Source organism: Haemaphysalis longicornis, unplaced genomic scaffold (genome assembly GCF_048455015.1).
Source record: "Haemaphysalis longicornis isolate Haplotype H1 unplaced genomic scaffold, Haemaphysalis longicornis Haplotype H1 scaffold_2, whole genome shotgun sequence".
NCBI lineage: Eukaryota > Metazoa > Arthropoda > Arachnida > Ixodida > Ixodidae > Haemaphysalis > Haemaphysalis longicornis.
Genome location: NW_027526295.1, coordinates 162,583,366 through 162,610,664, shown reverse-complemented (window position 1 = coordinate 162,610,664; position 27,299 = coordinate 162,583,366).

Sequence of the window (27,299 nt, the reverse complement as noted above, 5' to 3'; positions counted from 1 at the left end):
GTGGATTGCCTCTTAGTCCTGGGTCCGTTCGCGTCCTTTTATTTCTCGTATGAGAGACCTGGAACCGTTAGCTTTAAGCAGCTTCTACGTTGAGAAAATAGACTTCTTTCCATACAATAAAGATTAAAAATATTTTTTGAGCTTGATTCATACTGGAAGCGACGGAATTTTCGTATATTGATGACAATGTTCCTTGTTCAAAAAAGAAAGGTGGGAGTGAACTCAGCCGGCACCCCATTATCAATTCGCATATACATCTTTGCAAGGATGAGTCGGTGACAGTCAAACGTCTTGTTGTTGGTGAGTGGTAATTACTGACAGGTGCCGCTATGGTGAAGACCAGCGTAGGAAAAATTGCAGATATATCAAACGGGAAAAAGGTGAATCATTGCTCACGGAGTTCTTACTGTTGGCATATCGTCCGGATTCACCCGGAAACCTTTGTTTTCCAAAGGCTGACATACAAATTCCTAAACACTGTCGTGTACCTTATGCGGCCCCCGCGTTGTGCTACATCAGTTGGCATAATATTGCTCTCAATAGTCAAACTTACTTTTGGGCCCAAGCCATTATACGGTGGCAATTTCGCACAAGCTTCTCGACGACTGCCAAAATACTGCTCCTCGACGCAGTCTCCCACGATCTGCTCCAGTCTGTCGTGCATTGCGCCCTTCACAGGCGCGAACAATCTCGCTTGTGGGGCCAAATATCGAGAGAGCAGGCTAGCTGAGCGCGGCTTCACGGCTGATGAATTCGATTTCGTACTTGCAAGAAAGAAAAAAGGAAACCTCGGGCACTCAGCTTATTCACAGCGCGCTTGAGCGACGCGCCTGCTATTGATGGAAACGAATGGTGTCAATTTTAGCAACAGCGGGCTTTTCCTGGAAGCTGCAGCGTTCTGAAGGTGGGTATACCGAAGGTGGCATAATGTAGCATGCACTTACTGCATCTTTTTTTTCTGTTCGATGACACTCGATAAAGTAGGGAAATGGAACGGGAGGTAATTAATATAAATAAACGGTCTGAATACACATTCTCGCAAATACGACCAGGCGCTCGAAGGTTACAATGGGGACTCGCACGATGGTAGGAGCGGCGGCTCCCTTCTTCTCTTCTGAGCGCGCACAGGTAAGTGCGCGACGGGTAGCATGCATAATGGATTGAAGAGCCCGTCAGGCACAGCTCCTCACAGCTCTCGACTGGTAGACGCGAGAAGATACGTACCGGCGCAGGGGGAAAGCACTTCCTGATGAGGAAGTAGATTCGGGTACTGAGGATGGAAAGAATCCAAAGTAAATATATAGAATGAATTTTGAAAAGCGCGATAAAAAAGTTGCAGCTGATTTTTAAGGCTATCGCTATCAGATGACATCGCAAAAGCGTTTTCAGTTTCCTCGAGAAGACTTGTCCAATGTCGATGCTAAGCCTGCAACCTCGGCATCAGACTCAGTGCGTGTCGAAAGCGTGCTCCGTTGGTGAATCCTACTCTCATGGTCACGTGTTCTATTTCTGGTGCCCGCACTGTGGATTGCGTCGCAGCCAATGGGAATTGAGCGAGCACCGAGTGTTGCTGCGGCAAGTTTCGGTACTTTGTGAGCTGCTTTTGTAGACGCCAGCTAGGTGCCCGCTTTCGCCAACCGAAAGAAACGATTTCGGGTTAAAGAGGAAACATCTCCAGAAAGGCGTAGTGCTTTGAGACCTCCCACGAGCCCTTCCTAGAGACCATATGCCTTTTTTAGTGTAGCTCGGCGATACGAATTAAAAATACCCAGCGGCATTGCATCCATCACTGCTGAAGGAAAACCTAGTTACGAAAAAACTATTTGCTCACGCGGAGTTGCAAGATGTGGTGGGAAGGACAGCTGAAAGATAGAGGTCAGGAATTGAAAGTGTTCTTAAGAATGCCTAGTTGAACAAGGTTTCCTAAGCTAAGGGTTAACTATTTAAAGAAATTTCAGAACAGAAAACCTCGCAATTTCATGGAATTTTTCCCGGCAAGGTTGTGCTACGACTCGTTATAGAAAGTACTAGACCGTGCAAGCAAAGTGACGAACTGTTGCACTAACTATTGACAAAAATATTGCTCCATGAGGCATGGTGAGCTAGAAGCGAGGTTGATTACGATGGGATAAAGGCCGAGTTAACACTGTGGGCTAAATAGGTTTCTAATTCCGCTCTGTCTTTGAAAGAAATGAAAAGAAGTCTTCATTTCTTGGCATCCCCAGAAGCCGCATGCCATAAACATCCGACTAACGTCTGTGGGCGAGTGTTCTCACCTATCGGAACTAGCGAAATCGACTGTGCAACTGAAGGCCACTTTAAGGCCTCGGCAGATAGGGCTCTTTTCGTTTCTGACTGAATATTGTGCTGTTGTTCAAACGCCCCTGTGGCTTAATTTGCTTCGCTTTGCATCCTTCAATAAGAAACGCGTAGCCTTTCTCGTCTTCTGCGGACCGTGGACTGCCAGATTTCGAAGAACCTTAAAGCTCCTGCGGAACTATTCGACTTCCTCTTCCTTATGTCTATTCCCTGCGCTCCCTCCATGGGCTGACAACTCAGCGTGTCTGCGTGCTCTTTGCTTCTGCGGCGCCCCCTTTTTTACAATCAGAAAATGACGGCCGGACGAAGTTGAGATGTATTTTAAGTGCGAATGCACTTCTTAAGCGAGCCTGAAGCGTCCGCCGCCGTCCGCATAGCAACAGCTGCGGGTGCGCGCGCTCCTCGTCTTCCTTGGCAACGGGGGGAGATGGGCGCGCGCTTCCTGGCCGCTGACATGGCACATACCCACGTGGGGGATTGGCCAAGAATCGGGCGTGAGAAGGGCTAATGCACCCGCTTAAAGGAGTACTGACACGAAATTTCAAAGCTGAGATCCGCTCTAGCAATCAAGTACAACGACAACACAAATAGGTGTCTGTGAATAAATGCATCTTTCTTTCTTTGTAGTTGTGTGTGTGTGTGTGTGTGATCTCTCTTTCGCGAACATTACCGAACCGCGCAAATTCAACTCGTGCATTCGCACTTTCACATTCTTCCCCTCGGGGAAATGCGGGGAATTTTTTTCTGGTGCCGTGGTTTATTTGTTCGTTTGTTTGCTTGCTTATTTGTTTGTTTGATTGGTTGACTGTCTGCTCTATCTTTCCCTCTTCTGAAGCTCTTTCCTCACGCAGCGCCTTTTCTCCATCGCTCAGCACGTAATAAAAATTTATTCAATAAGGGGAAAGAAAAAGCCAGGTTTTAAAGACGAAGTTAGTTGGATTGCATCCGTGTTCGAGAGCAAAGAAAGACATCAGCGGGAGAACGTTAAATGTTGAAAATGTTTAAAATATCTCTTACGTTCTTGGTGCTTGAAGCCTCCGTGTCGCCTGTTCATTTCATCGAACACACACGAAAACAAGGATATTTTGGATATGAAGTGTGTGGATATATTATTTGAGAAAATAAATTTGAGTGTGCGACGTCGTGAAGTCGTCTTATGAAAAGAAGCGCACCAGCAGGGTCATCGGTGTAGCCGAGCCAGACACCCAAAGCCAGCCTGGGGGCACAAGAGCGTAATTAAACGCATACTGTTGAATGTAAACCGCGCTGAAGCAGACTAGTGACTCATGCGTAGAGTCACCTCCTCACGGATTACAATATCAAAACGCTGGTCGGTTGTCTATATCTGAACACGTGTGTAGTGAAAAGAATACACGCAAGTACTGGTAATATACGGACCGAGAGCGATGGCGGACGACTACAGTTTCACGAGTAAGCTTTTTTGTTTGTGGCATTAAAGGTTCGTCAAGAAAATGGAATGACGGCTACAGTTTCACCTACTCGCTGCGGTTGGAAAGTAATCATCGGCGAACAAAAAACCGCATGTAGCAATTCACTCGCTGGCAAACGTATAGGGACGGCGTCAAGTCTGTAGACACGCGTCTTCGAACTGGTTCCGTTGCCTCATTTAGGTGTTAGCGTTCTTATGGCCTGCCGTGCTTCCTTTGGTATCCTCACGTAACACCGGAAACCCAAAAGTTCCAGGCAAAGGGTTTCTGGGGTATCTGCTCGTAGCCCACTGGAATGTCCAGGCTGAGGGTCATCGAGATGACTTCGGCCCGTTTGCCCCTACTGGATTGATTAATACGCAGAACACGGATCCATCCACGTTTCTATAGACAACACAGCCTACTTGACTCTTTAATTCTCGGCCTGTCGACGGTCACGATGTTCCGGTGTCTCAATGTTTCGGCCACTTCGCTGCACCGTAGGACCTTCTTTCTCGCCATAACCTACGTAGAGCCACGGACGACCCACACAGGCACCACGTTGATATTGTCTAAAAAGAAGCTGAATTCAGCCGGTGAAAAACTTACCGGATTCACTCTTTTCGAGGATGTCAAACTGTTTCCCAGGCACTTCGTATCGTCTCATAACCAATGTGCACGCGCGTACTTGCGTGCGGAACGATCGTCAGCCGAAGATATTGCATTGGTGCGCTGAATGTCCCGATAGCGCTACAAGAGCGCACTACTTAGGGGCCGAGGTGGTTCAGGTGTGAATCTCGTAGGGCCAAAGTTCATTCTGACGACCTGATGAGCTTTGTGTGGTCATCCTTTCTCCTCCTTCCCTTGACGTCTTGTCGTCAGCTCTATAGCATCGGCGGCCACGGCGGTGGCTTGAAATGCATTACGAACAGCCCTGCGTGTAGAATGCTTCCGCATTTAAAAACAACGCCCACAAATTTCTTGGCTACGGCACGGTATGCTTGGCGTATAAAAACACGTAGTGATAGCGTACCTAGAAGCGTAACATATCCACAGCCGGCATAGCGGTATACACGACAGTTACTCAAACAGCCGAAGTGTGATCCGAGTGTCACGGAAAGAGGGTATACCTACACCTAGAAAGAAGGAACAGCACAAGCGTTGGGTGCCTCTTCGTTGCTTTGCCTGGCTGCGCGTGGAGAACCACTTATTGAGGGGTTGTGTGTGGAGTGAAGTCAGGTAGGTATGTTGGAAGATGAAGTGGAAATGAAGCGCCAACGAGTAAACAGAGAAAACTGCAATGGGTAGAAGAAAGGAAACGGAACAAGTGCGTTGGATCACAGGGTGAGAAGCGCGAACAGCCAACTACATGTACGAAATTCGGCACGCAGCTGACAAGGCTGAAGAGCTAAAAGCTAGTATACTGGTGAGTGTGGGCCTGTACATGGATTAGCTAGGGAAACGGGAGCTTCGGAGACAGGAAGCGGGCTGGGGCGCCGTGAAGGCATAGTGTTGTGGCTTTGTGCGCCTTCTCGGTTTCGTTTTCCCTGGTGACTAGGGAGGGGGGGGGGTAACGTTGTTTCTTGGTTGTGTGCGTGCACTGTGGTAAATGGAGAGTTCTCGAAACATATTTTAGGCGCGGAGTAGCTTAGGACCGCACAATATCCATCCGCGTCCGTGGGCATAGCATTTACAATCGCAAAAAATCACACAGGCACAGGCAGGATTCGAGCCTGTGCCTGGTAGACCAGACAGAGTTAGTGTCAGTCGTCTTACCCATTGGGCTACGACCGTGAGTTAGTAGCCGAGAGTCAAACGGCTTGCTCCCTCGCCTGTAACGGTGCGGAGTACCTTAGGACCTCTCATGTCCGTCCACGTCCATCCGTGCGCACAACACCATAAAGCGAAATTCAATTCGAGCCGTGAGTTGCAGTTTCATTTATGGAATAATCAAGGTGCAACTCACTGCTCAAATCGAATGACGGTCGGGGCGCAAATCGGATGTCACTCTGGGCGCAACTTGGATGTCATTTTGAGTCGCCCTAGTCCGCACCCTCGCCATCATCCACGGAGAGGACATGCTGCCATTTTTTTCTTCTGCCGTTTTTTTTTTCATTGCGTTTGCAGTCGTCGTCGTCTTACTCGGTCGTAGGCGCGCACACGCCGCGGCAAACTATGCATACATGTGCTGAGCGGAAAAGCCGGACCCTCTCTGAGGGGACATCATACCGAACGGAAGAAGAACGCCTCCACAAATGGCTTGTCTGATTACTTCTCGCTGTCGTCACATTGGGAGTGCTAGGGGAGAAAAAGAAGAGATCCCCAAAGGACGGCAGTGGGGGAAAAAGGTGTACAGCCATTGTACTCGAGTTTTCTTTCTCGCATCTCACCGTCGTTTACTTTAGAGCTACGGTTTCGTTCTTCTTGTCATGCGGATTCTTTCAATTCGTTGCCCACAGCTTTGCGCTTGTCAAAAGACGAACTGTCCTCCACAGAAGCCATGTGCGCCACACACTCTTAACAGGCACTGTAGCTGAGGGGTTCTGGAGCTGAGGGTTTAGCTGTAGCGGACAAGAAGCTTTGCGACATAGAATACCAGTTCTCACTGCATACAAACGTAGAAAGCCGCAGAATTGTGCCTGCAATCAGGAAACGTGGAACTGGGCGCTGAGACTTTCGTTGCCACTAATGTTATGGCTATCCTTTCGCACTTGATGGAGTACTAAACGATGTTCGTCTCATGCGTACACCCGCCCGCGCGTGCGAGTCACTGCTGTGAGGGGCGAACTTCGTTAGAAAAGGGTATGCACCTCACTACCTTGTTAGAAGAGGCTATGCCCCCCATAGCCTCTTCCTTGTTAGAAGAGGAAATGTTAAAAGAGGACATGTAGGCGAATAGCGGAAGCCGCTTCGGGCAGCTATTAGGCCTGTCATTACCCACGGGCGTCAGAGGTGGCGATGGATGGCAACGCCACCATTCCTGCTACTTTCTACCATTACGTTGTAACATTGTTATTTTGTAGCGCGAGCTACACTGGCCGAGGTTGAGCAAGTTCGCGTGGCTCCTGGAGAGTCGTGCCGCGCATGCGCGAGGAGCAGGGACGTCACACGGCGCACAGCAGGCGCGCCGGAGCCGCCGCCACCACCGCGCGCGCCTCGCCGGTCTGCGCATTCCATAGGAGTAACGTCATAGCCGCGGCAGAAGCACTGGCGCCGGGGCGTGCCCAGATATGTGCCTCCTCCTACGCAGTAGCCAAGTCTGACGCTGCGCCGAACCACCGAGCCGTCTTTGTGGCAATAGAGAAGAAGCAACCAGACGTTGAGCAAAAATAAATATACACGGGTCACATAATGCGCCCTGTATGTGTCTCTGAATCAGCAGTAAGCATGATAAGCAAGCTAATCATATGATAATCAAGCTAATCCTAGACGACCACGATAGCTAAGGATAACCAGCTGAACCTTAGCTCACTCTACGTATATCCTGGCATAGACGAGCTAAGCCACTGCTAATTTTTTTTTAAGCGAAAGCTTTCTTACTGGCACCGATGGCGTCCTGTCAAAAAACTAAAGCATTTCCGCGAAGACCTGCTGGTCGACCGAAAAGCTCTAGTAAGATGTCTGGACTCACCTTCAGAGCGCACAAATAACGCGAAAAAATGGGAGAATAACCCTGGACAAGCGCTTTTCCAGTGTTATCCTCCCCTTTGTCCCGTTATTTGTGCGCTGTGAAGATGAATCTGTACCAACTAGCCGGTTCTGTACGCTACTTCAGTTCACGTCTGGAAACACAGCGCGTGCGCAAAACCGGGCTTCCATTGTGTCAAAACGGTTACTTGAAAACCGCCAAAAAAGGAACGGTTCTAGAAGAAAACGCACGCGTCGATCATGATGAAGGAGTAGAATAGTATGCCTTTGTCTCATAAACCACGTATCGGTATTCATTTAGATCGTTCGTACATGCGCTTACTTAGTGTGCGAAAAATCGTCGCATAGGTTCGTTCTTCGTTTACGATTTGGGTCTTCGAAGGATTGGCGATCGATTGGACGTACTTTCTGTGAAAGTTCAACGCACTTTTAGCGAACGTCTTGAAGTACTTCTGACGCATTTTTGGTGTTAGAAAGCTTTCGCGCTCCTCTCAGTTTTCTTTAGGAAAGGGTGGGAAGTGGTTTTTGCAATAAGAGAGGGCACGTCATACTTTACGTCTGCCTCTTTATCTCCATCTTTATTATCGTTTCTCAATTTATGATTTTATTACCTTTACATTCCTCCCGAATCTACGATTCTCGAACAGATGCAGACAGAATTAGAAGGTATACCCCGGGGCCCACTTCGGAGTCTTACGACGGATCAAGCCATTGCGCCCGCTTTAAAGGAAAGGTCATAGTTCAGCGTCATCTATTTTCGCTGTGCGAACTGCAACCCCAGCAGTTTCCAGTCGATGGACCATGAAGCGTGGTATGCGTGGGAGTAAACAAACTTCCCTTCAAACGCAATAATGCGTTCGAGTTAGTTGGTAATCCATCATCCTCAAAAACTTTAGCGCAACCTTCAAGGGAGTGTGCTCAACTCGACGTGCTAAGTACGTGCAATGACAGCGTTAACATAAACACATTGGCTCTGATCGATTATTTTAAGCATCTCATCAAAAGGGTCACCAAAAATGAATAAACGATAAACAGCTGGGTTTTCTGATGTTGTTGTTGTCGCCGTCGTCGTCGTCGTCGTTGTTGTTGTTGTTGTTGTTGTCGTCGTCGTCGTCTTCACCATCGTCGTCGTCGTTGTTGTTGTTTTCCTCCTTTCAGTGTTCCGTTTAATAGCAGCTACTGAATTAAACAAAACGAAATTTAAAGTTAGCTTGCAACCTCTTTACTATGAAGCAGGAAAGACCTCAGAAGTGATTTAGCCACCATAATATGTCGTGTCCAGCGTTTGTTTAAGTGTACATGCAACTCAAGCGATCAAAGACTGGAGCTTTCTGATGCTTACTGATGGGGCCGATGAAGACAAGATAAATTGACAGCTCTAATCTCGCCTTCACCGCTTTTTAAGCTGAGTTAAGCCTTGCGATCAACTAATAGAGTTGAGGTTTTTCGGCCACACATTGCTATTTCCATGATAAACATAAAAAAAAACTAACGCAAAAACGTCCTTAGGATTGAAAGTAGTTGCGCAGGAATAAGGAATGGGTAACGAGTTCCCGCTGAACGAAAGTTCAAGAGCAAAAAAAGCCATGCTTTCGTCGAGGGGCCGGATTTTTCAAGGCGGATTTGGAAACTTTATTACTCCCCTGCTTCTTTGTTTCAGAAATTTTATCATGCGGTGAGATTTTAAACGGCTTCACTTGAGGAGCCATAACGGGGAGGCTAATCCCAGTTCACCCACGCATGTCTCTTGTTTTGTAGTTTCTGAGTTTCCGGCTGTTCAAGGAAACAGATAAAGCAGGCTTCTTTCCTCCGGTGATCTCTCTGAAACAAAGAGGACAAACCTGGGAGGGCAGAGGGAACGTCAAAAGAGGGCGGGTGATAGAAACTACGCACGGTCGAATGGGTATGCATGCAGGGAGAAAAAGGGGGAGTGGGTAAGTTATACTCTCGAACTCAAATAGATGATTGCATTCAAAGGCGGACGCAAATTAGTTTCTATGAAGTGGATAATTCAACACAAAACACGCATGTGTGGAACAAGAATTGAACAAACTTTTATTCAAAATATCCGAGTTTGATGTGAGCGTTTTCGACTTCATTACATTTCTACCTTCTCCAGTCACTATAGAAAAAGAGAAGGACATCTATGCTTCGTCTTTCAGCGTGGAACACGATAGCGTTATCCGGTCCCGTTGCATCGAATGACAACCTTTCCAGCGGTGATAACTTTCCTCTCCTGCTTGTTCACTATCTGTTGGGGAAGTGCCTTACGAGACTGGGTGTTTTAGTGAGGGTTGCAAAGTGGTGCTACGGACAGCGACCCTGATGAGCCGTTCTTTTTGCGCAGACTAGTATATGTTTTATGACCTGAACCGCACGCAGGGCTTCGCAGTAGGGAACTGGGAGTCACGAAGTGCATTACCTTTTGTGTTTGTATGACGCGTTTCCTTTTTACCCTCCTTGGTGTGATGTTGAGCTAAATGAGCGGTCGTCGTATTCTTTGAGTAGTCGTTTTGCTGTAATGGGGCTTGATAACTTAGGGCTTTCCTAGGAAGCAACTATTCCAGGTTGCTAACTCTAACCCTAACTTGTCACGGCCAATACTGATCGCAGAAAACAAACAGTTGACTTTACCCATGGCTTGCTACAACATTAAACTTTCTGTGTAGCAATTTTATTTAAAATTGATCTTCTCTTACGTTTACAATAATTACTGCAAACCTACCATGTGTTTCACCTTTCGTTTCGCTGTAGTGTGAACTACTACTTTTGTCCCTTCATGCAGGGCCCTTGCTTCAAGTATGAGTTTGCATGGCTCTAACAGAAAATTCGCTTTCGGACCTTCGCTAGGGTACTTCTGCATACTCAATGGTTTATATTTGATCAGTACGCCAATAGGGTGTATTCTTATTTTAGCCTTGCCGGTTTGGTGCCATCTGGCGCACCAGCATGGATAACGACTGCCTTAGCACTTCCCTCACGGGTATGCGCGCTTGTGAATTACGCTACAAATAGGCGTGCTTCACACGATCCTCATGTGTCAATAAGGGCTACTGCGTTGTGTAGAAATGCCTACTACCTAAGGGTACTATCTCTGCGCCTTGTGCGATCAGGTATCTTAGCTTATCTTTCCTTGCCGAAAGAGCTGTGAGGATGAAATCGCCAAGTAGCTCAACCACCGTAATTTTTTTAATCGGATCTGGTTGGAACTCTACGCTCTCCTTACGCTTGCACCAGTTGTGTAAAAGTGTACAGCGGCTGCACAGATATAAACGATGAATATGCAAATGACAGAGTATTGAAGCTTCTGTGGTAGCGCCTCCAGTGTGCCCTTAGTAGCCCCCTGAACGGAACGTTTGTGGCTCCAGACAAGCGTCCTATAACAGTCAAGCGGGCACCACCTCTGCAGCGCTTGCTCGCTTGGGAGATATTGCAAAACATCTGCCAAACATTTTGCCATGATTTCAAGCGCCACAAAAAACACGGACGAAGAAACAGAGTAGACGAGACAGTCTACTTTGTTTCTTCGTCCGTGCTTTTTATGCCGCTTCGAATCATGGCAACTATTCACCAACTATACCAGGAAGAAGTTCTTACCTGCCAGACATGGCGCTGAAATTTCCCACGTTAGGGGGCGTTCCTGCCGCCTTGTTTTGTCTCTGTACGCAGCCAATTAGGCGCAGCTCCTAAAAGACGTCGGACGTGTACCGCAGAAAAAAGCTGTTCCGCAACTGAAGTTCCAAGGTATTTAAATCAATTTTTGCCCCGCCGAAAATTCTCAACGCGAAAGAAGCAGCACACTGCCTCGTCTTCCCGGCTTCGTGACGCGCTGCTTCTTCGTGCCCCATTGCGGTGTTCGTGAATTTTTTTCCCCAGCCTATTGAGCCTGTTTATTTTTATCCCCTTGTAACTGACCTCTTTCCGCCTTGATTAAGGTTGTTGGGCTCACGCCGCATGTCGGCTCCAAGCCCGATATATTATGCGTCGCAACATCAGATTTCCGGCACTCTACTCTGCTGTAAATGCTCACCCGCTCTGTTTTCTTATCTCACAGCTCTCCCCTAACTTCCTCTTTTTGCCACTGTATCTGCGCCCTCTTCGCTCAAACTGGTCCCGCTGCTCATAGTGTTCATACCATGGAGGAAAGAAGGAAAGGTCCCTAGCATCCCCAATGCATTGCAAAAAGTTTGGAGGAAGTGACGTCATTTTAATGAGACTTGCCTAGTTTCTTACGGCTGCGGCGGCTAAATCTGGCTAAATGCCTCAGAGAATTTTTACGGCGCTTTCACTGAGGCTGCTTCGCTACGCTGGCAACACAGCACAGTCGCTACGGCGTCGTCGTCGTCGTCGTCTGCAATCTTGCAATCTGTGCACTACAGCTGATTTCGCAGCGTTACTTCTACTGCCGTTTTATTTGAGGCCTAATGTTCCTTCGAAGGCAACATCCGATGGTTAATAAATGGCGTCGTCGGTGAGCATAGTTGCCGTTCCCTTTCGGCCATATCTCGTCGATTCCCCGCAGTGGTTTTCCATCCTTATCGGTATGCCGGTGAGAAGGTGCGCATTGACTGCTTCGGCAAGTTTTACCGGTTTCGACCGGCAATCCGGCACGCAACGTGAGGCATCTTGCAAATCACTGAAGCCACTTATCCACGTGAAGTGAAATTCATCTGAGCCGAGACGTAGCGCACAATGGCCGCCGTGCTGTACGGATCCGAACACTGCTCCTGTCGTCTGCTTTCGCTTTCGTATCCCGCCCCTACTGCGAAGCTGTTATGAAACAGAAACAGCAAACAGTGTTGGCTCCGTGGGCTCATCGACATGGTACGTGCGGCTTCACAAACGTTACATAAGGGCCTTTTCTAACCTTTCTTTCCTCTGTGGTTCATATTCTTGATTGATTGTAGGATTTAACGCACCGACACAACTAAGGCGATGAGGCGCGCCGTAGAGGAGGGCTCCGGATTAATTTTGACGACCTTGGGATCTTTAACGTGCGCCGAAATCTCGTGCACACGGGCATTTTTGGTTTTCGCCTCCATCAGAAAAGCGGCCGCCGCGGCCGGGAATCGAGCCCGCGTCCTCTTGTTCAGCAGCGTAACGCCTTAGCCACTGAGCCACCGCGGCGGGTTGGTTCATACTCTGAACAGCTTTACATGACGCTTTTTTTTTTTCTGCCGTGTCATTCAGTCTTTCAATATCTTTGGCAACATTTAAAAATACGTGAGACGATGTTACTCTTACAATTGCGGAAAATTTAAGTTCGGGATTCCTCAACATTACGACTGTTTTGGGCGTTGCAAATGCCTCTTTTATCTTTCCCAATGAGCAATTATTTTTGCCGTGGAAGGTTACCATCTGGGTCAATTTTTATTTTTTAAATTGTTTAAACTGAATGTTGCTATGCCACAAAAATTCTGTTTTTATTAACAGGCTTCTGCTGGTTTAAATAATGGTATTTCTTGTCTAACGTACATAATTATCACGCTGATAGTGGCGAGTGGTATTATACTTGTATAATTGTCGTTTTTTTACTCAGATAAGTTTCCATCATCGAAATTACTACTCCCCCTCCTCACCCCCGCCCCTCACACACGCACACTTCTCTGCGGGCGTGTGTTCGCCAGTGCGTCAGTGCGTTTTTGTGTGTCTAGGGTGTTCGGGCGTGCTCGTTCGTTTTATCCAAATTTTATCCGCTTTGGAGTTTCTTTGGAAAAAAAAAAGAAAAACCTCAAATTGTTCTAATGGGTAACTTTTCCCCATCGATGATGGATAATTTAAAAGGCAAACTGCCTTCCGAAAACCGTACTGACATGCGACAGAGCTTTCGGTAGACATGTGCATATATTGCGGAAGCTTGACAATCTTCTGGCACAGCCTGCAGCGTATGCTGTGAAGTCCGACGAAGGAAATATTTCAGCGGTGATTTTGACTAAAATAAGTTACGCACCAACACAAGGAAGCCCTTACCAACACTTTGTTGTTTTCGTAAGGTAACTAAACTTACCGCGCTATTTTATCTCTAGTGACCAAATTGTCCTGCTGCATTGACTGTCATGGTGAGTGGACCTAGTAGTCTTTAGTTTGGCAAAAATTGGCTGCTGAGGTACACGCTTTGTCAAAATTTTGTGGGCCAATCTTAAGCCTTCTCGACCACAAAGAATTCAAAGAATCGGCTTTACCTTTCAATGTCACAACAATATTTTAAGGCAGTAAGAAAGAAAGGCGCTTTCCCTATAGCTTTCCAGCATAAGAAGTGTCAGCCTCGCTCGGGACGTAAGCTTGTACATCGACTTTTTTGCGGCCTGTGCGTTTCCGGCTTGGCCCACAAAATATTGCAAAGACTGTACATGTGGTAACGTCAAGTTATAATTCGCGTTTTCAGCGCCAAAACCGCCCATAGGCTGTGATGTACGCTGTAGTAAAACGAAATGTCGAAACACAGGCGTTATTGTTTCTCTTTTCCTTCAGAAAAGCAGTGAATCAAACCCGCGACCTTTTTAGCTACTGCGCCACCTCTGTAACGGATATATCAGCAACCTGTAAAAATAATTTATTTTTCACCTCTCTGCTTCGGGGAAATTAGGATACGATATGAAATCAGGCACCTTATGTCAAAAGTTACCTTATGAAAAGTTACCTTATGAAAAGTTACCTTATGTCACTCAAAAAAAATGAACATTTATATCGGCATATCAAAATTTCCAAAATTAAAGAAAGTATAATTGACACCCACCGCACTAACGCTGCCGAAAGGACAGGCTAGTCAGGCCTGACGTATGCCGCAGCTAACCCACGTTTCTTTTTTCTCACATCAACCTCATCACCCCCGAATGACGTCCGAGTAGTCAGACTTTTTTGTTGCCCACTGGGGTATCTGCTTTTTATTGCGCTGATCTTTCCCTTAACGCTATCCTCGTGTCGCGCGCCGTTCCCGTCTACCCGGCCATTCTGAAACGGCAGAGAAAAATCAAGAGTGTCTTGTCTGTCTTACACCGAACCCAGAAATACCCGATGTCGAAAGAAAAAGAAATTATACGGCGCAAGTAAAAATGGGAAGCACATTCGGGATAGCGCCGTTTTGATATCGACTGTTTATGACTGCCAAAGGGGAGCTTTCGTCGTTGTGCCGTTACCGTTAGGTCCAGGCCTCTCAATGTCTTCTGTCCATTTTCTCGGTTCGTATTTCACGCCGTCTTCAGCTTCGTATTGCTTTTATCTTCTGTGCGGCGCTGCACAATGCTGTTCCTAGCCGTGGAAAGTAAGGAGTATATTTGTAGCACCTGCATTTATTTTTTCACCTTCGACCCCGAGATTATGCACATTTTGCCAAGCTTATGTCGCCTATAGGCTTGTAGGCTATAACCAATCAATATAAATTTATGACGGGGTTCCAGTTTAGTGATACGCGTTGCTTACGTGCTGCTGACGAATGAAGAAACTACGCGATCATTTCGATCATAATACTGGAGTAAGCGGTGGAAGTACATTACAGGAGGAGGAGGAGGAATAACTTTATTGTTTGCCCAGGATGGGGTCAGGGGTGGGGTAGGCTAGAAGTCCCTTCTCCCCCTCTTCAGCCATCGGCCAGGAGCCCCTGCTCCTTGGCGGCGGCCTCGGCCATCCGGACAGCCCAAGATTGCGACTCGGCGTCCGAGCTGAGCAGTATCGTCTCCCACTGCTCCGGTGTACTTATCATTCTTCTTGCTTTATCTGTGGTGGTGATGGCAGGGCAGGCCCATAACATGTGTTTAAGGTCAGCCCTTCCTGTGCAGTTTTTACATCTGTCGCTGTGCAGATCTGGGTAATAGTGATTGTACAGTACGGGGTTGGGGTACATCCCCGTCTGCAGTAATCTCCACGCAACTGATTGCTTTTTATCTAGTGTTTTGTGCGCCTCTGGGTATTTTAGCCTCCCCAGTTGGTAATGATCGATAATTTCTCTATATGTAACCATGCGTTCACTGCCGTTTCTGGGCGAGGGCTGCTCCGTGGTGCTTCTTGCGCTAGCTCGGCCGGTTAGTCCTCGAGCTAGGTTGTGAGCATCCTCGTTGCCGGGTAGGGCTGTGTGACCTGGTGCCCATATTAGTTGTACTCTTCTGAGCCTTTCTCCCCTATATCCATTCATAATTTTCAGCGCTTCAGCGGATATGCGTCCTCTCGAGAAGTTTCTGATTGCCGTCTTTGAGTCGCTGATTATATATCTTGCTCGGGTGGATGCTAGCGCCAAGGCAATGGCAGCTTCTTCCCCAGTCTCAGGTGGGCTTGCGCGGACTGAACCTGAGGTTATCAAATGGCCGTGCTGGTTAACCGCCGTTATTGCCATGGCAGTGCGGTCCGAGTATTCAGCAGCATCGACGTATATCGCGTCCCTGATTTTTTCAAAGCGCTTGTGGATAGCTTTGGCCCTTTCTTGCCTGCGTGCTTGGTTATGCACTGGGTGCATATTCCTGGGTAAAGGAGGAATGTGCAAATGTGCTCGTGCTTCGGGGGAAATTTCAATTTTATTTCCATGTTGCGAATCATAACCAATGCTTAGGGATCGCAGTACATGTCTTCCAGTCTGACTTTTTGTGAGCCGCTCCAACTGGGAGATTTGTTGGGCTTCGATTAGCTCGTCGAGCGAATTGTGCAGCCCTAATGCATCGAATTTGTTGGTCGGCGTTGTTATGGGTATGCCTAAGGCTTGTTTGTATACTTTTCTAATCATAGTGTTGATCTTTGTTCTTTCGTATGTCTTGAGTGAGAGGAATGGTGCTACGTAGACCACCCTACTGAGGACGAAGGCCTGAACCAGTCTGATTAAATTGGCTTCTTTGATTCCTTGATGTCTATTGGCGACTCTGGAAATCAATCTGGTCGTTTGGAGTACGCTTTTTTCTAGCACCCTGAGCGCTTCGGTGTTGTGGCCATTCGCTTGTATTCGCAGTCCCAGGACTTTGATCATCGGCACTATTGGTATGAGCCCACCTTTTGCTTGTAGTTCGATCGTAGATTTATATGAGCCTTTTCTTCTCCCCCTGTTTGCCTGATATAGTAGTATTTCTGATTTTTCTGGCGAACATACGAGACCCCTTGGTTCGATGTACGTCTCTATAGTATTGATTGCTTCCTGTAAGGTGTCTTGTATTGCTCCATCACTGCCGCCAGTTACCCAGAGCGTGAGGTCATCTGCGTAGATGCTGTGGTGTAGGCCTTCTATTTTCTTCAATTCCGCGGGCAGTCCGATCATGGCTATGTTGAACAAGAAGGGGGAGAGTACAGACCCCTGCGGTGTTCCCCTCGCCCCCAGTTCGAGTTCGTTCGATTCAATGCTGCCGATATTTTATTTTTGACGTTCTGTCAGACAGGAAATCCCTCACGTAACTGTACGTCCTAGACCCGATTCCTAGCATCCCGAGGTTTTCCAGGATGGCACTGTGGCGCACGTTATCGAATGCCTTCGTCAGGTCTAGGCCTAGGATGGCTTTTGTGTCTCTCGATGATGTGCCATTTCCGTCTACGATCTGATGTTTGAGCTGTAATAGGACGTCTTGAGTTGATAACTTTGGCCTAAAGCCGATCATAGTGTGCGGGTATAAATCCTTGTCTTCCATGTATTTATTGAGTCTTCTGAGTACGACGTGCTCCATAAGCTTTCCCAAGCACGAAGTCAGGGAAATGGGTCTTAGGTTCTCTAGCCCTAACTTCTTTCCTGGCTTGGGAATCATGATGATGGTGGCCGTTTTCCATTGCTTCGGGATGCTTCCCATTTGCCATCTTAGATTCAAATACTGTGCTAGTGCTTCTACGGAATCGTCATCGAGATTTCTTATAATTTTGTTTGTAATCCCATCCTGGCCCGGTGCAGATTTTGTACGAAGGTCCTGAATGGCTTCCCAGACCTCCGCTGTTGTAATGGGGCGGTCGAGTTCGGGGTTTGGAGTTCCCTCGTACGGTTTGAGGTTCTCCTTCGGGTTTGATCCTATGTATCTGTTTTTGATTTCTTCTAAGAGGTCCTTGTCCGATCTTGGATAATCATGTATAATCTTGCTCAGGTTGTGTCTCTGGGTGGTCTTGCATTCCTGGGAATCTATCAGGTAGCGAAGTATATTCCAGGTTTTCCCAAGTCCCATTTCCGAGTCCATTCTATTGCATGTGCTGTACCAATTCTGGCGGGTCAGTTCGTTTGCATACTCTTCTATTTCCCTATTTAAATACGCTATTCGCCTTCGTAGGTTGCGGTTTAGCTTCTGTTTGCTTAACCGTTTCTGAAGGCTTTGTTTCGCCTCCCACATGTGCAAGAGTTTGGTGTCGGCTTGCTGGAGCTCAGCTTCTTCGGGTATCGTTTTCGTCGCCTTTCTTGCATGTGTGTGCAGCTGCTCTACAAATTCCTCAATGTCTGTTATACATCCTGCCTCTTCTGATATCTCCCGTTCGGCTGCCCTGATTCTTCTGAATTCATCCCAATTTGTAATCTTGATTAGGTTTCCTCTTTTGTGATTGGGTGGGCCCGCTGTCAGCCGTGTGGCAACTATGAAGTGGTCACTGCCCAAGTTTTCCAGCAGGTTGATCCACTGTGGGTCGTTAACCAAATTTTTTGTGAAGGTCAAGTCTGGTGTCGTGTCCATGCTGACGCTGTTGCCTAGTTTAGTGGGGTACGTTGGGTCGGTGGCTAGAGAGAGGCCAGCTATTTGGGCGTCTTGCCATAGGTTCCTTCCCTTGGTCGTCTCCCGTTTGTAGCCCCAGGCGGAGTGGTGCGCATTAAAGTCCCCCGTTATGATCAGGGCATTTCTCTTGGTTATGTTTATCACCTTGCGGAATAGCTTTGCAAACTTGTGGTTATTACGGGGACTGCTGTACACGTTGAGTATAAACATACTTCCTTCCCCTCTTTTTTTGGTTGAAATGATTTCGGTGAGGACATGGTCGATTGCTTCTATGCCTGTGTCGTGCTGTATTACTGGTAGATTGCGCTTGATGAGGGTGGCGACCACCGGTTTCTTACCGCTATCGCTACGGGAGTGTTCATTTTCCGGACCGAAGGTTTTATAATTTGGTAGTTTGGCTGGGCATCCCGTTTCTTGCAAGCAGATTACATCGGGTCTTTCCTCTATGTGGCTATTAAGTATAAATTGATTTAGATTTCCTCTCTTCCTCCGGAAGCCCCTGCAATTCCATTGCCATATAACGTATCTGTTGTAGCGATTATTGGACATAAGTGATGGGTTGTGCGGTTTCAAGGTTGATTCTGGTACTTTCTGTCACGGGTGGCCTGGCGTAGGGCTTGGTCGTTTTGATGGGACCGATTTGTCCACTGCCTCCTTCACTGAAGCGGGCATTTTCTAGTGCGAAAATTCTCGCTGTTATGCTTCCCTCAAATTTTGTAAGCATGTTCTCAAACTTTTCCTCAAACTGTCGTAGTCTACTGTTTAACAGTTCCTCGTCAACAGTCTTTGCTTGAAGGGTAATGTCTGTTTCTTCTGCTTGCTTGCTAAGGGTTGTGGCCCTCCTCTTCGGAGGGGGAGATTCCGTACCTGGGTTCCCTTCTGTCGTATTTATCGGCATGTGGCTATCAGGTTGCGTTGCAACTTCCATCTTTGTTCCCTCCTCGGCAGACTCAGTTGATGAATGATTCTTGTTGGCTTGTTTAAGGCTTAGTATCTCTGCTTTGAGTGCCCTGTTTTCTGCCATCACTATCTCTAACATTTGTCGAATTTTAGTGATTTCCGACTGGTTATCTGACTGGCTTTGATTAATGATGTGCGTGTGCTGTGTGGAGCCGTGGGAGATGACACCAGCCCAGCTCACCTTATTTTGTTGGGGCTCTTCTTTTTGTTGACATCCCTTCCGCGCCTCGCTGGTCCCGAGCCTGGTCTTGGATTTCGACCTTGACCTCGACCTTGATCTCGAATCGCTCCTCTGCCGGGTCCGGTCGTCATCTCTCCGCTGTCGGGACGTCGACCTCGAGCTGCGCCGATCAGGAGCCGCGTCGTTGTGTGTGCCGCCTGCGCTGCTTCTCTTCTCCGTGTTCCCGTGGCCTCCATTTCCGCTTGCGTTTTCTCGGGAGGGTAGACGTGGGAAAGAGCCAGACCGGTCTCTTCCGTGGTCTTCTCTAATTCCCTTCCAGGCACCGTGTCTGAGAATTCCCAAAACGCTGTCGCCTGCGCTGGGCTGGTTGTGCGGGTTTACTTTCTCTTCCAAGAGTTTCTTCCTCTCCCACTGTCGCTTCTTGAGTAAAAACGGCATTTGGTAGCGTTGGTGACATTTTTTGTCGCCAGTTCGGTGGTCTCTGCCGCAAAGCGCGCACTTGGGGTCACACTTGTGCTTTTCTTGTGGGTTCTTGGCTCCACAGTCCCTGCAGATCTTGTTTTCCGGAGCGGGGCACACGTCAGTCCTGTGGCCGAGTCTTCCGCACGTCTCGCATACCTCGTGCTTCTTCTTATGCAGATAACACCGATATTCTGCGCCTCTGTAGTAGACGTAGTATGGCACAGCCTCTCCCTCAAACACGATGACTGCCGAATTTGTTCGGCCCATTCTTCTAGCCTGAAGAATCTTCGGGTTTCGTTTATTAACCAAGCTTCGAGTAATGTCGTCGTCACTGTCGCTTTCCGGTATATTGTGGATTACGCCCTTGGAGGTGTCTTCAGGCGGAGCTGCGTATGCCATAACTTCGTGAAGGTGTTCGCCGATCGGGATTGCCTTGAGTGCGTTGTATTTCACAGCCCTCTCCATGCTTGGGGTGCTTGCGACGATTATGTTTTTTAGCGCGTTGATTCGAAGAGTATCTTCCTCCGCTCCTTCCGCCGTTAGTTTCGTGGCGCGAAGTATTCCGTCGCGAAGCATCGCTTGGCTGATCTTAGAAACATCTAGGCCTTCCCTCGGTCGAAGCACGATCTTGATGTCTTCACGCGGTAACTGCGGCTGCCGCGCAGGGCGAGGCGGCTTGCGTTGTCGTTGTCGAGAACGCGAAGCCCCGCTGGAGGATTCGGGTTCGGCGCCCTCCTGTCCCTTGCCTGTCCCTTGCTTTGGGCTCAACTGGAGTAGAGCTCGAGCGCTTCGTTGTCGGTGGCTCGTCAGCCAGCCCGCCTCACTTGTAAGGTCTTCGGGTGAAATTGACTCACCCTCTACTTCGACGACTTCCATTGGCCTTCCGGTTCCCGGGGGATGAGTTCCAAAGAACGCTGAAGTCGTCGACGACACTCGCAAAGGCGAGCGGCAGCCGCGGTGGCCGCCACCCTCCTCGTGCGGAGCCGATGTTCCAAATAGGCGTAGCGAGCTCCGGCTCGCCCGGGGTGAAACTCCCTCGCAAATGTCCAGCACACGGCTCAACCTTTACGAAACATGTATCCACGGGTAGCATTTACCTTCAGGACACACTATTCAGAGGATGTTTGCAGGTAGATTCCAGATTTACGCCACGCAAATGCAAAAAACTGCAGAGCCCATGTGAGTTGCGTTCGCTCCACTCGGCCCCCTGGTGGCGACCCGCCTACATTACAGGAGTGGGATTGTGTGCAGTGTGAATTCTCCCCAAGACCCCCTCATCGCTTTTGCTGCAGCCGCTATAGAACTCACGAGTCCTGACTTCCTGTTAAGTGGCATATAACGCCTTAGCAACGGTTATTATTGGCAGAGAACTGGAATCACACACACACACAAAAAAAACTTCCCCCTCAGTACACTCCGCTGGATTGAGAAATGTGCATTTGTATTCGTGTGTATCGGTGCATATGTGTGTGTCAACAACCATGCCCTTGTGTCACACTTTGTTCGCTTTCAATTTTCTTCGAAGGCACAATTAGTTCCTGGATACTTTATTTACTTTTATTTTTCTTTTAATTTATTCGTGGTTTCTGGTGACCTGTGCGATAGTTAATGTAGACGTGGGCACTCCGGACGGCCACTCACTATTTCGCCGTCTGCAGGTGCTCGTACGACGCGTGTACTGGGAAGTTCAGTGACCCGCTATGACGCTCATTTGCTTATCCAGTAACCTTCCCATTAGAACAAGCTAACCGCTGCCTTGTAGCGTAACAGGTTTCATGCTTGTCTCTCTATAGGGTGCCGCTGCTAAGGGTAGTGCACCGATTCCGGGAAGAAAACGCGATGCAAGAAGGAAAGGAATGAATAAAAATAAAAACACGACTAAAGGAACGACGTTAATTAATAGGCGAAATGGGAGATCAACCTTTACTACGGAGCATCGGCTAACTGGTCTCGAGGGTCTGCCCCAAAATCGAGATATAGGTTCTTTATTTCTCCCTGTTTAAATTAACGAACTCTGTACGAATCGAGAATAGCGTCGGCAGTGCCTGTCTGACAGTTAAGTGTCATGCCCGCCGGGATATCGTTCTCGGTTAGGCTTCACGCTCATTTAGAAAACATGGTCTCGTTGACGCTATGGCTGGCTTTCTGCTGACGGGCGGTGCAGCGCTTCGCGTGTAACAGTGAACGGAAATTATTCTATGCGTTAAATACTCGGCTGTGCACATTTTATGTGTTGGTATACCAGCGACCCATTCTAATTCGCTTTAAGTCGATTTGACCCCAGGTGCCTTGTGGAAGTGTGCGCAACGAGGCTAGACTGCAAATAAGCAAGTACAACCTGCGAGCAACGACACTGCAAATGCTTAGGAGGGCACACTAAATTCGATTTATGCTGATCTACAGTCTGGCGCTGTTATAGGAAACGAGCAAAGGAAAGCATCAGAGTGGTTTCTTGGGCGAGTTGGTCATTCATCGTGTAAGTAAGCGCCAATTGAACAAGGACGAACAAAGTGAACGGGACACGGCGCTACTATCAACTCGTTTTATTTTCCCTGGGATGTCCGATGTTATACGGGAAGATACACAGCTAATGAAAGAAAGGAGGAAAGGGGGAGGAGCACAAGCAAATACAAAAAACAAAAAAGTGAAGAATGACATTTTAAACGATCGCGTTATAAAGGCACTTTTGCACGGTAAAATCTAATGATTGGATAAGAATTGCAGTTCTTTCTTTGTCAATGCTAAAGAAGCTGTGCTAACGCAGTTGTCTTTTAAGGAAACTATCTGGTAGGCTTCGATGATTTCTCGTGTCAACTGATCCTCGTGTCGTGCTACAATCCTAGTCTTATCGAAAAGTGGCCTACACTCCCAATCTCTGCAGTCTATGCAGTGCATGCCCAGATGTCCTTTAATCGTCTTATCTACATTATTCCTATGCTCTCTAAGCCGATCGTTTAAGCAACGACCTGACTATCCGACGGCCTGCCACACGGTAGAGGAATGGAATAAACTGCGACTTCTGAGCAATTCACGAACCGGTCGCGATGCTGCGTTGCGCACATGCTTTTCTTTTTTTTCCATTGACTCTGTTCATTAGTTTCGACAATTTTTTGGGGGGGGCAGAGAAGACAACGTTAACGTTGACGCGCTTTCCTATTTTTTTGAGATTGTACGAAATACCATGTAGGTACGACACGACAGCGCACTTCAACTTTTCTCTTTCTTTCTCCCTGGGTTCCACGTCTCGCTTGTTCCCAAGCTGTTTAAGCATCTTATCGGCGACCGCCACGAAAAGAAATGGAGGGTACCCGGCACACTTTAGACGTATTGTCTGTTTTTTGAAACTATCTTCCCCGACGTGGGAGCAGGATTTCATCAGCGCATTGGTAAAACAATGCCTAGCGATCCCACGTTTAGTCAGCTTTGAGTGCGCCGACTGAAAAGGCAGAATCGGTTTCTGGCTACACGGATCATACTCCCAACAGACGTGATTGGGACAGAACGAGAGCCTGAGGTCGAGGAATTTTATGGACCACTCACTAGGCGTTTCATGTGTCAGAACAAGAGGGGCGAGACACTGTCGAAAATATGACAGAACACTGGTTACGGTGGACGTGAAAGCACTACGCCCACACTCTAGGAGCACAAGAAAGTCGTCGGCATATCGGCACACCTCAATGACGGCCGACCGCTCTAAGCGAGGAACTAGGAGCCTGTCCAGTGAGCCTAGGTACAAGTTGCTCAGGAGGGCAGCTAAGCACGAACCTATGCAAATGCCTTTTATCTGAATATAAACTCTGCCCTTCAATGTCGCGTACATGGAATTCAGGTAGAAGGAAAGCATTTCCAGGAAGCTGCTTGTCGAGATCCCACACCCGTTCTGGAAGCGTACGGCATCATAGCGGCAATGCAATCCTCCAGGCAAAGGAGCAGATTATCGTGCGGTATACAATAGTATAAGTCTTTCACGTCAATAGAGAAGCCAACAAGTTATTTGTGGTCATTTTCTTTCAAAATGCTAATGACGTCCTCCGTGGGAAACCACGCAAAACAAAGATGCACAAGATAAACAAGAGGTTACGTATACGCGCTTTGTTTGCTTCACTTCGGACTGCTTTTCCTTGCTTTGTCTCGTTTCCCCTCTGCTGTGTGCGCGTTCCACAACATACAAGTTGTACGAGCTGTGAATACGTGTTTTGGCGTCTACAGTCAACAAACGCGGAATATATAGATTTCTATACAATCCACCTTTTCCGTGCATGCGCACAGAAAAAACAAATTGTAGACACGTATCAGATAATGCTTCGCACGTGGAATGCAGTGTAATAAAATTAAAGTTTCAATGAGCCAAATCTGGTGAAATGTGGCTGATTTTTGGCACAGCACCCTATGTCCACTCACTGGGTGAACTCAAGGGGAAAAATCAGGGTATAGTTGTTCGCGGAAGAGCCTCTTTACAGGTCATTATGCAGCATCACCTCCCTCAAAAGGCTGTTTCAAGGAAACGTAACGCAACCTAACCTAACCTAAACCCAACTTAACCTAAACCCAACTAACCCTAAACCCAGTCGAAAGCTAACCTAAATCTAACTTAACCTAACATGGCCTTAACCTTATCAATTTTTTGTCAATTTCATTTCGCTCAAAACAGCGTGATACAGTGGCATGACCTGCAAAAATACCTTTTGCTTGATCCGAGCACCGTGCTCATCTTGCTCGAAGGGTGAGCCAAGATCAGCATTTAAACCGGCATTTTCGAGCTTTGAAAAACAAAAAAGTATGCATATAAAGCTGGCCTCGAACATCAAACTTCTCAGAACGTTGAACTAAAGCACTGGGTCAAATACTTTAAAATGCTTCGTCACACTTGAATGCGCCCAGTGCTGCTGTTTATGGTTTTATTAAAAAATATAGCTTTGGCATTTCACCTCCTTGTGCTCTACTTTTCCCTTGCTCTATTTTCGATTTTCAGAAGAGCGCAATCACTGCGCTTGACGTATTCTCGAATGCGCATTTTTCCGGAGAAAAAAAAAAGAGAAAACGGCTGAAAAGCGACCCTTCAGAAAATACACGACAATGTTTCGCTCTCTTCAAAAATGTTTCCGCAGTGCGCTGCGAGCGTAGCGGTAATTCGGGCGTGAAACCGGCCTTCCAACAGCGTCAAGAGGAAAGATTGGAACAGGAAAGAAAACAGCTTTTAAAACTTTGCCGCAACGCGGCTTTTGGGATCCTCCAACCCTAAAAAGTTTCTTGGCCTTTCCTGCATCTCTTTTTCTGTCGCTGCCTATTGCTACTCATTTTAACGATCTTAGCGTTGCGAGCTTTGCCAACTCGCTTGAAATTAGGGTGATTAGAGTGGCTGAAAGTGCGAATAGCTCAAGAAAAGTTTCGGCTCTGATGCTCCGCCCAAAACACGCATGGCGGCACTATGGCATTCGAACTTTGCGGCCTCTCGTGCTGGTTGGACCATTTTGCTGCATTTAGAAGAAAAAAAACTGAAGCTTAACGATGGGTGACAATTTATTCTTATTTAAAAATACGCTTATACACGTTACTGATTTTTTTTATATCGTTGATGCTTTTCGCATACAAACCAAGGCTAATGAAACTAGAAAAAAAAACAACTAATCTAGCCTAATTCGAAAGATCCTATAACGTTTTAACTGGGAACTTTGGGATGAGCGCACATTTTTTTGTATCTGAAACAAGCCAGCGGAAATAAATTATGCCCATGGTAATTCAAAGGCACAAACCAATTCGCTCGTGGCTACAAAATTCATACCTAGTAGTTGAGTGTTCAACGATCCACTATCTTCCATTTTACATGGTGCATTGCAAGCGTGGTTATACCAAACATTCATCAAACATTACCAGAGCACGAGAGTTACATTCTTGTCGCATGCGCACAGAAAAGAAATGTGTAGACAGGTATCAGATAACGCTTCTACACTCGAATGCAGTGTAGTAAAATAAAGGTTTCAAGGAGCCAAATCTGGTGAAATGTTGCGCATAAAATTCTGACCTAGGCAGTTTTATGAGCCACCTTTTATAGTCTTAAAAGCCTGCTCATAAAAAGCGCAGCGCTTTCAAGAAGTCAGTATTGATACTGCGCTCTAATACGCTGATTTTGATAAAGCTCAGTAAACTTCAAAACGGGCAATTAGGGAGCGCGAAAGGCAGGGTTAATAAAGCTACCCGAATAATTTGAAGTATCAGCACCCAGTAATTACATTGTTGTATGTAACATAATGTCATCAGAAATGTGTGTTATGTAACTTCTGATAACGTGATGATGTGTGACTAATAAATAAATAAATAAATAAATGAATAAATAAATGGATCCTCTTTAGCCTTCATGGAAGCAGCTGCTAAGCCTTTCTGCTTGCGCAAAAAGTGCACACAAAGCACAACGGACAAACCTTTACGCTGGGCAATCTTAGAATTACACAGTTAAAAATGAGACTAATATGTCACGTGATAAGATTTTTAAAAATTGCTAAAGATTATCAAACATCATCTATGGACCACGGACGAACCTCTAACGTGAGAGCAACGATTCTCTACATCAACAATACCGCGAAAGTGAAAATGAATGGTTCTTAACGTGGACTGGACGGCATTCGACGCCACTAGCAATACAGAGGAAATAAATTCTACTGCAAAAAAAATACAGACGGTGCCCGGCATGGTTTCGCTGTACGAGCAAACGCGCAGTAAGCTTTGATGCAGCAAGCGGCTTCTTGTATTGTTTTCTGTTGGCGCGCGCCCTTACTCTTTCCCCCTACCACTCTTACAGTACCGCCACACCTAGGAACAAACGAGCGAATGGACGCTTTCACTGCGGAAGCCGTCGGCGCTGCGAATCCTTTCGGTCGGTGGCCAAAGCCTGGTCGATGGCAGCTCCATTTTCGCCACGAAATGGCACGAAACGCTTACGCTTACTTGAAGACTAGAGGGACGGTAGCAGGGGTTCTCTGAGTTTTTACCTGCACTAAAAAGCTTCGCTTAATAAGTCCGAGGGCACCTTCTCACTTCGTATGGGTTCTGGACACAAAAGCATTAATGACAGTTTGTTCAAAATATTAGAAGAAGTAGAGAATAATGGCAGCTGCCTCATACTATCACCATCATTGCAACATAGCATTTCCATCCCTCACTCACGCCACGCGAACCGTGCCTCGGTTTTTTCAACACCATTTGAACACCTGAGACGCCTTGCTTCCACCTTGTGTTGTCGAAGGCCTTTGTCATCTTGCCCCTTGGGACACTGCTTTGCAATCGGTCCTAGCGCTATGCAGCGGCATTGTGTCCAGTACGCGTTCCGCCGCTTCCACCGTCGTGTATGGGAGGGTTGACGACGATGGGGAATTTATGCGCTTGTCTGGTCCCCCTTTCGGCTGTGTTTGCATGCTCTCTTCACCTGCGACGTACCGGCGTGGACGAACGCGTAACCTTGGTGTTTAAGCTCCCGATGTGGGACGCCTGGTGCTATATGGAGCCCTTGCGAAGGCGCCAACTCGGGCTTATGCTTAGCTTGAGCTTGCAGGCGCTGTTGAACTCATCGTGGTATGGGGCACTTGCGAATGAGCCGTTCTAACAGCAGAGCTGTTCATGCCAACACAAATCCGTCCGGCGAAGACACAAAACCCCGAG